The 9730-nt window shown below is 43.5% G+C and overlaps 1 non-coding gene across 1 annotated transcript; it reads left to right on the top strand.

Annotated features, from left to right (window-relative positions):
* The first annotated feature begins 7162 nt into the window (after window positions 1-7162).
* LOC148538367 (U8 small nucleolar RNA) lies at window positions 7163-7296 on the top strand. Its single transcript, XR_015872415.1, has one exon. It is a non-coding gene; the product is annotated as a U8 small nucleolar RNA (small nucleolar RNA).
* Window positions 7297-9730: the final 2434 nt, after the last annotated feature.

The raw sequence follows: 9730 nt of genomic DNA, 5'->3' as shown, positions 1-9730 counted from the left end.
CTGTAGAGGTGTAGCTGTTTGACCTTCTGCCAAGATCCAAGCTTCCTTGAGTGCACACAATTCTTCTTCTTGTGCTGAGCACTATGGAGGTAGTGCTGTGGAAATTAAGATGTCTTTGTTTGAAGTATCTGTATATCCTGTGTGTGGGCTCCCATTTACACAATATCTGGAGCCATCTACATTCAGGGTTCTGTAAAAGAGTGTCCATAACATGATGAAGAGCCATAACTTCAACTTGCATGAGGGCTAAACAATCATGGTGAGGGGAAAAAAGTATGTGTATTTTATTTACTACCTTTACTGACAACTTCTTCCTCCTAATCACATGATCTGTCTTCATCTGTAATCGCATTACCTTCTTCCTTATCCCATGTACTTTCTCCTTTAATCCCAGTTTCTTTCAGGGTCTCTTCTCCCCTCTTCTTAAATCATTGATTGGAAGGTTAGTTACTGGATTGAGAACTTGTGCATCTTAAGATGGTTACATGACATGTGCTTAACGAAGCCACTTCATACTTGGTTAATCTTGCAGCAGACAGGTGTTTGGTTCATTTTTCACCAAATATTTTGATTACTGTATAAGGTCTTGAATTCAGCTTCTTCATTTTTACTTGAAATACTCCTGATTTTTCAACTTTGTTTAATTTGCATGGTGCATTTTCTTCATTAATACAGGTTTACTTTCTTGTAAGTTCACTTCACTTCACTTCCTTCAAGTCCAGTCACTGTTAAATGTTTTTGGATAGTAGGTTGTTTGGTACTTCCTCTTCATCATAGGTGTGAGGTTCTGGTTTTGTTGTGGGCCTTGGGTGTTAATAGGAGCAGTCACTGAAGCAGATTTAAAAATAAATGTGGAGTTTTTAATGAGTGGCTTAACAGACATGAATGTGGTAAAACAGAAAGTCCGGGTACTGTAGTGAGGCACTGGGAAAAAAGTCCAGGTAGTGATAACAGAAGGCAGTCCAGTATTCCAGGTCTTTTGAGGCTGAAGTGAATTGTGGCTGAAGAAATAATGTCCAGAGGAAGGTGCAAGTGGAGGCAAGGTGCAGGGTAACAGTTGACACAGATACTCAGGCAATGGGGAAGGCAAAAGGAGGAGGCAGTGGGAGAAGGCAGTGGAAGTCCAGCAGGGTAAGGAGCAAGTTAGGTGAAGCAGGCTTAGGCAGAGATCCAACAGGCAGGCCGACAAGCTCAGGAACTCTCTCAGCTTGCGCTGAGAAACACGTTCCACTGGCAATGCAAGGGAGCTCTGAACTCCCTATTATACCCAGTGCCCAGCCGTGAGTGGTCAGAGAGTGAGCATGTGACATGCCAGGATTGGGGAACTAGGTCACATGGCTGAAAGCAAGATGGCGGCACCCATCCCGGAGTGGAACGGAAACACCACCAGGCCTACCCTGCACAGAGTGACAATATGCACACACCGGACCGCGCACAGTCAATGCTCCTTGCCAGGAACCAGCACCACCTCCAGACGCCCCCCGCCATAACATCTGCAACAGGTAACACCCGCTGACCAGCATGCCGAGGAACCCTGGCCGTGACAGTACCCCCTCTTTATGGGTGGCCTCAGGACACTCACCAGGCTTTTCAAGATGAGCAGTATGGAACTTCCTGACAAGTGTGGGAGCATGGATGTCCCAGGCATCAGTCCAGCAGCGTTCTTCTGGGCCGTAACCCCTCCAATCCAGGAGGTATTGCAAACGACCCCTACGGTCACGGGAATCCAGGACCTGGGAGACCTCAAATTCCACGCCTCTTTTGGTCTGGACACGAGGAACAGTGAGAATCTTACGGAACTTGTTCAGGATCAGAGGTTTGAGTAGGGAAATATTGAAAGAATTTGGGACTTTCAAATATGAAGGCAGCTGAAGGCGATTTGCCACAGGATTGATTATTTCAATAATATAGAAGGGTCCAATGAAACGTGGAGTAAATTTCATTGAGGGTACTCTGAGCCGTAGGTTCTGGGTAGACAACCACACTTGATCTCCAACTTGCATACAGGGCACCTTTCTCCATTTCTTGTCTGCCTGAAGTTTGTAATGAGAGGACGCCTTCTCAAAATCAGCACATACCTGAGCCCAATTTGGCGCAAACCTCCGTACAGTATCATCCACGGCTGGAACATCAAAGATAGGTAGAGTTTGGAACTCGGGGAAGAATATTGCCCACCGGGCCAGACGAGGACTTACACACTGGATATTCTTGAGGAAGAGGAGGTTTCTATGGTCAGTAAAGACAGTAAAGGGAAACTTAGCCCCTTCTAGCAGGTATCTCCATTCCTTCAGTGCCAATTTTACTGCCAAGAGTTCTTGTTCTCCTATTGCATAGTTCTTCTCTGCAGGAGAAAAATTCTTTGAAAAGAATCCACAGGGGTGAACTCGGTTGTCTTCGTAACTCTGGGATAGGACGGCTCCCACTGCCTCTGATGATGCATCAACTTCCAACAAGAAGTGTCTATCCAGGTCTGGTTGTCTTAAAACAGGAGCAGTAATAAATGCCTGCTTTAAAAGCTGGAAGGCTGTCTCTGCTTAAAGTTACCATAGAGCAGGATTAGCACCTTTACGAGTCAGGGCCGTGATGGGAGCCAACAAAGAGGAAAATCCTTTTATAAAACGTCTGTAGTAGTTGGCAAAACAGAGCAATCTCTGAATGGCTTTCAAGGTCTGAGGTCGGGACCAATCCAGGATTGCCTGAACCTTCTTGGGGTCCATTTCTAAACTGGAACCCAGGATGACATAGCCAAGGAATGGCACACTGGGTACACTAAAAACACATTTTTCCAGTTTGCAGTAAAGATGATTTTTCCTTAGTCAGGCTAACACTTCCTTCACGTGTTTATAATGTTCCTCTGGAGAAGACGAGAAAATCAATATATCGTCCAACAACTACTGAAACATATAGTATATCTCGAAAAATTGTATTTACAAAGCCTTGAAAGACAGCAGGGGCATTACATAATCCGAAGGGCATCACAAGGTATTCTAAATGACCATCACTGCTATTAAAAGCAGTTTTCCATTCATCTCCTGAACGGATACGAATGAGATTATAGGCCCCTCGCAAATCTAATTTTGAGAATATGACGGATCCTTTGACTCTATCGAACAACTCTGTGATTAAAGCCACCATCCTTCTTAGCAACAAAAAAGAGCCCTGCTCCGGCAGGAGAGGTGGAAGGACGGATGAACCCCTTCTCCAAATTCTCCTGGATGTATTCAGACATAGCTTTGGTCTCTGGCAAGGACAGAGGATAGGTGCGACCACGAGGAGGCATCTTGTTTGGCATTAAATCGATTAGGCAATCCCATTCTCTGTGAGGAGGTAAGATATTTGCCTCTTGTTCAGAAAAAACATTGGTAAACATTTGATACTCTTTGGGAATTGCTGATGGTTTTAATTAGACTGTTTTCCTTACAGGTCGTATCTTAGGAAGACAGGATTTCTGACAGTCAGCTCCCCATGAAAGAATTTGCATGAGCACCAATCTATCCTGGGATTGTGCTGGCGTAACCAGGGTAGCCCTAAAATTATGTCTTGGGAGGCTTCAGGAATCACTAGGAATCTCAGAGACTCGGAATGCAGTGCTCCTATGCCGACCAATACTGGCTGGGTTTCCTTGGTGACGATTCCATTAGTCAGAGGCCGTCCATCTACAGCGGTCAAGGAAATTGAGTGGTCGAGGAGAGTACAAGGAATCTGTAGTTTGTCAACTAAACTGGAAGTAATGAAATTTCCGGCTGCTCCAGAATCTAATAATGCAGCAACAAACACCGGTTTCAACTTGAAATCTAAGGCTAGGTTTAATACGAAATCTTTACAGGTTGGGGACGTACTCATTACTCCTAACTTGAGATCCCCAGGGTCAGTTAGGAACGGGTGTTTCTCGATTTACAGGAACAGGAGGCCACCAGGTGACCCGCGTCTCCACAGTATAGGCAGAGGTTTTTTTAATATTCTGCTCTGGCGTTCCTCTTTGGAGAGATGGGTGTGATTCACCTGCATAGGCTCTTCATCTGTAGAAGGAGGGGACGCACAGGTAGTAGAGGGAGGGGTAAATGACCTTTGCCGATCAGTTCTATGCTTTTCAGCTTGACGTTATATGTTTCATGAAAAACAATAGGAAGCAGATTTTATAGTAGTGTAATATCATTGAGGTACAGCCTCATAATATTACTAAGGGAAGCAAGGTACAGTTGTTGAATGTATGAACAGTGAAACACACCTTACCCCTTTAAAATGCTCACTCTCATAACTACATATACAACTTTTTTATTTACAACCTCTTTTATAAATATTTTTTTTATAAATGTCTCCTAATATATGTATTTGGTGTCAAGGTGCAACCATTACGGCATAAATAAAAGCTTCAGTGTATTGTGGCAAGGCATTTTAGTTCTAAAATTTTAAAATATAAATAATAGATGTGGTTCCATTTATTCAGTGTTTCTGAAAAAGAAAAGCTGGAGAGAGAAAAGAAGATGTAAAAAAATGTGTTCAGAACATGTTTTATGCTACAGATAGTAGGGATTTGTGATTATACGAAACTGATGTAACACTGTCTGACACCCAACCGTATTATTTTTAAAAAAAAATGACCTACATTGTAAGTTCTGTTCACTACAGAGATGCACCAAACTATAAAGTAGAGCAATATCTAAAATGTATTACAATGAAAATAATTCATATTCTGAATATGCTTTGCTTGCTTATTGAAAGAAACATGAACTGTCAGTAATATGAACGATAAATGTTTCCATCTAAGATGAAACACTTCAGCTTGAACTGAATACAAAGTAACCAAAGTCACAAGCTAATCATAAGACAATTGACAAATATTTTTGACCTACTGTACAGTAGCTCTGATAGCAGAGATTGCTCAAACTGTATGTGGCTTAAGCAATTTGCTTGTAGAAAGTGTTCCTGGATTCATCCACTAATCATGGAAATATATATTTTTTATATAATGGTTAATAAGGAGAATATGGGAGCATATACTACAATTTTACAATTCTGTCTGTTATTTATTTCTGTACATTTTGGTATTATTACAGAGGTTATAGGGACCTTCTTTCATTGGGAGTTGAGCAGTTCTGGCAACAGAGGAGCCAGTTCACACATGTTTTTGCCCCTCCATCCCATCCAGTAGATACATGGGGGTAAATGTAATATTTTGCCACTGCTTTTCAATGTATTTAAGCAGGAACTTTAAAATTCTAATAGAATTCAAAGTAAAATGTGCTGGGTTTGCTTTGAATACTGTAGTATTGCCATTCTAAATATCCTGCTTAAACACAATGGGGAGCAGTATTTGCAAGCCGCCAAGCAAGAAGTATATTTACCCCATGCTGTGCAAATAATATAACTCCAAATGTAACACACTGTAATATTGTAATTGTTCAGATACAGGAATCCATACAATCTTGGGGCCAATGACATAGTAAAAGTATACTAGAGTTGCCACTGAACACTTCCTAATAAATTACTAAATGCCCACAACATTCAGAAATCATACAGCTTTACTGGAACATCCACTCATATTTACTAAATATTACTGCTCTATGCAAAATAAAATAAGGAATATTCACTAATAATGATAAAACCCCACACCTTTAATACCAATATTGGAAGACATTATTGGAAATAAATATAAAATAAATGTTTCTTTGATAAAGTGCATCATAATTAAACTATAGTCAGGCCTGGCCAACCAATCCGCAGCATGCTTTCCTAGATAGTCAGTGGGAGGGCTACATTGTTCCTCCAATTCTCATTATATGATAAACATTGCCCCCAATTCACAACACACGGTGCCCTCCAATTCACATTATATGCCATGCTTTTGCACAAATACACATAAAATGCAATACTGTACACACTGATTCAGATTAGATGCCATACTGTGTCCCTAATTAATATTAGATGCCACACTGAGCATGCCTCCAATTCACATTTGTCACTTCACTAATTCACATTATATACCATGTCCCTGTGCCTCTAATGCTCATAATAAAATACTGCAAATTATCTTGTACTTGCTCTTTGAGTCCTAATGGATACGATTTATTGGAAAGCCTACTCACTCTCCTCTTTTTATGATTGTGTGTGCTCACATTTATGCAACACATACTACATTACTAGGTGCCTGTAACTTCATTTTAACTTAATTTCTCCTTCATCCACTAGGGGACACTGGAGTCTCAGTACAGTGGGTATAGATGTGGGTTAACCGGGAGCTGGCACCTTTAAGAAAAAAACTGAATGGTAGCTAGCTCCTCCCCCTCTATACCCCCATACAGGTCAGTCTAAAATTTGTGCCCTGAGAGCTGGACCTATTCTCCTTAGTGCTCTCTCTCTCTCATGATATCTTCAATGAGCAGACACAGACAGGCAGCTCACTGCCCATGCCTGTCTGTGCCGTTGGAGCTACCGGGGAGACCTCACCGCAGCTGCTTGCGGTGTGCGCTGAGGTCTCCTGCTACAGAGACCTCAGTCTCTGGGGAGTCCCAAGAGGCGCTGCATGCGGCGTACTTTGCCGGCTCCCACAGCAAAAGCCCGCCGCTGGCAGCATAAGGCAGAGACAAGGTTAGTGAGTCCTGGCTTTCTGGATAGCAGAGAGCCAGGATGTTAGGTGGGCATAACAGCAAGTGGTCTGCTAGCGCTGAAAACGGGTGCCATAGCGAGGGGGGCGGAGCCTAATGTGTAATTATGCTTCTGCCTCCCAGCAACCCCAGCGCTTCCAGAAGAAGACTGTTGGCCATTTTAGCTACTGCTGCATGAGGCTGTCTGAAGCCCGGCTCTGTGATGGAGTCAGGCTAATGTAGCTGTTTTAACAGCATTTATTACACAAATAGAGAACACTGTTCTTCAGAACAGCACTGATAAGGTCATAGCATATCTCCCTCTATGCCCTTTCTCTATTTCTGTGTACAGTCTATGTGTTGTCTCACTGTCCTTTCACCTGGTTGTGTGTTTATGGCAGTGATAGATTAAACATGTTATGCTAAGGCTGCACAAAATGCATTCTCTTGCAAGATTGTACAGAGATATTCACTCAGAGGCCGTTTATTACCAGTGCAACTATACAACTAACATCAGTTATATGATATATAACCTGTCTGCAGAGCTTAAAGCAGCTCGCAAGCACAGAGAGGTGAGATCAGCAGTGAGGTTGATCCTTACCTATTCCTCCTTATGGAGAAACAGACATGATGAATGGGGGAGACTGAGTATGTGATTACCCTGATCCCCAGCACTGCCCTGACTGACAACCAGTGTGCGTGTCATTCTGATACCTGACAGCTGTGCTGATGATCCTTAAAAGAGACTCTAAACCAACTGGGCTCGTTCATTAGCCGGGTTGGTAGAAGGGTTCACAAAGGTGATGTCCCAAATGCATAACACGCCCTTATTGGGCAAGGGGTTGCCATGGTTATAGTTACCTGGGTGACCATTGTAACCTGCAGCCCCATCTTCTAATGTCCCTAATAACAGACTGATTCAAAATCCCATCAGATGGGATGAAACAAAGGAAGATATGCAAGAGCCTGAGAAATCAGGACCCAGAGTAAATACTGATTCCAAATGAATCAGAGCCTAATCAGGGGGTAGAAACATTAATCACTGCGGTACGCCAGGTACTACATGTGAAGGTCTTAGAAGTGGCTGCTAGACCGTCTATTTTTAGTAAAAGAACAAAGACAGGCGGCCACTTTTCCAGCGTCTGAGGAATTGGATATTCTATCATCAGCGTGGAAACACCCTGATAAAAAGTTGCATATATCGAGGAAACTTTATTTAATTTTTTTCCCCTTTCCAACAGACAGCAGGAAAGTATGTGACCAGGCCCGTCCTCTAAGCCTAGTGACCTCCGCATAGGCAGTTAGCAAGAGGAGACATAAGGCCGGCGAGTCAGTATAACTGACGTTCAAACTCCTCCAGCAGTGGATCCCTCTGTGTCCCGTCTTTCTAATAAGACGGTATTACCTGTACCAGGTGCAGTTTCCATAAGGACACATCTATCAGAAAGTTGGAAAAAGGCTGTAAAAGCTTGGGCTAAGCAACTTTCAAAGAACAAATTGCTGAATCAGCATCTTTCCTTGGGGAAGTGGAAACACACATATCTAGTCTTTCGCTAGATCCTCGACTCTAGCTATCTCAGCTAGAAGAGCCCTTTCGCTGAGACGATGGCAAGCAGATGCGGAAACCAAAACAGCAGTAGAGGCTCTTCCTTTCACAGAAGAAGTTCTGTTTGGTACGCAGTTAGATAAGTGAATCTCGCAGAGCAGGACCGTCCTTTCTATCCTTTCACATCCAGGAAAGTTTAGAGGTTGTTCCAGGGGGGCTCCAGTTTTCTCATGAGTGCCAGAGGCCGTGTTAGAGGTTCTGCGTCAATGTCCCAACAGGACAAGACCGCAGCTAAACCCACTACATAACGCTCTCCTCTCTTACTTCAGGGTCCCCATAGTGGGAGCTCATCTTCTGATTCTAAGAAGAAGGGATCAAATCCTGTCCGAACGTTTGGGTCAGGCACATCATTATTCAGGGACTAAAGTTGGATTTCAGATTCCAACCACTTTCTTGATTTTTTTCACAAGGAAGAAATATACAAACTGCTATTGTCTCAGGTTGTAGTGACTGTTCCGACTTATCTACGAATTTTCAATTCAAATGGAGTCTCTCCAGTCTGTTATAGCACCAGAAGGATGAGTTTCTTGTGTCTTTAGACATAAAGGATGTCTACCTCCACATCCCCATCTGGCCACCTCATCAGACTCTCCTTCGGTTTGCGGTCCTAGACCCTTGCCTTTCGGTCTTCGTTGGCACCAAGTGTGTTCACGAAGGTAATAGCAGTTATGATGACACTGCTTCAGGGGGCTATGATGGTCCCATACCTGGACAATCTCCGGATCAAGGCTCCGTCAGTAGATCATTTGCTTTTGGATATTCACTTAATTCAGAATCTGCTCCTACAACATGGATGGATTCTCAATCTCCAAAAATCCTCTCTAACTCCAATTTAACGCCTGCTACTTCTGGGCGTTATCTTGGATACAGTGGAACAAAAGGTGTTCCTCCCACATTTCTTCCATTCAACACAGGGGGCGTCTGCCACTGCGACACCGCAGAGTGTCAGTACATCTGTGTTCTGGCCTTCTGGGGAAAATGGTGGCGACCTTCGATGCTATTCAATAAACAAAGTTTCATACCAGTCCATTTCAATTGGACCTTCTCTCCCAAAGGTCAAGGTCCCATCGTTTTCTCCACCAGCCAGTTCTACTGTCTACCAACATCTCTCATTTGGTGGTTAAATCCCTCTCACCTGTGGGCAGGAAGACTGTTTGCTGTGGGGATTTGGATTCTCCTCACCATGGACACAAGTCTGAGAGGTTTGGGGGGCTGTGATTCTGGGAAGACACTCGAAATTCCCCCTTGGGGCACAACACTGGGAACCCCATCCTGGGGTGAGACACTTGAAATCCCCTCCTCTTGGGGTGCGAGGCTTGAAACCCCCTCCTGGGGTGAAGAACTTGAAATAAGAACTTTCTCTTGAAACGTAACACTTGAAATCCCCTCCTGGGGTATAACACTGGAAACCCCATCCTGGGGTAGGATACTTGGACCCTTGTCCTGGGGTGAAGAACTTGAAACAAGAACTTTCTCTTGAAACGTAACACTGAAAATCCCCTCCTGGGGTATTACACTGGGAACCCCATCCTGGGGTGAG

Source organism: Taudactylus pleione, unplaced genomic scaffold (genome assembly GCF_031769625.1).
Source record: "Taudactylus pleione unplaced genomic scaffold, aTauple2 ptg000040l, whole genome shotgun sequence".
NCBI classification, from domain to species: Eukaryota; Metazoa; Chordata; class Amphibia; order Anura; family Myobatrachidae; genus Taudactylus; species Taudactylus pleione.
This window is presented reverse-complemented; position numbering and strand designations above follow the sequence as displayed.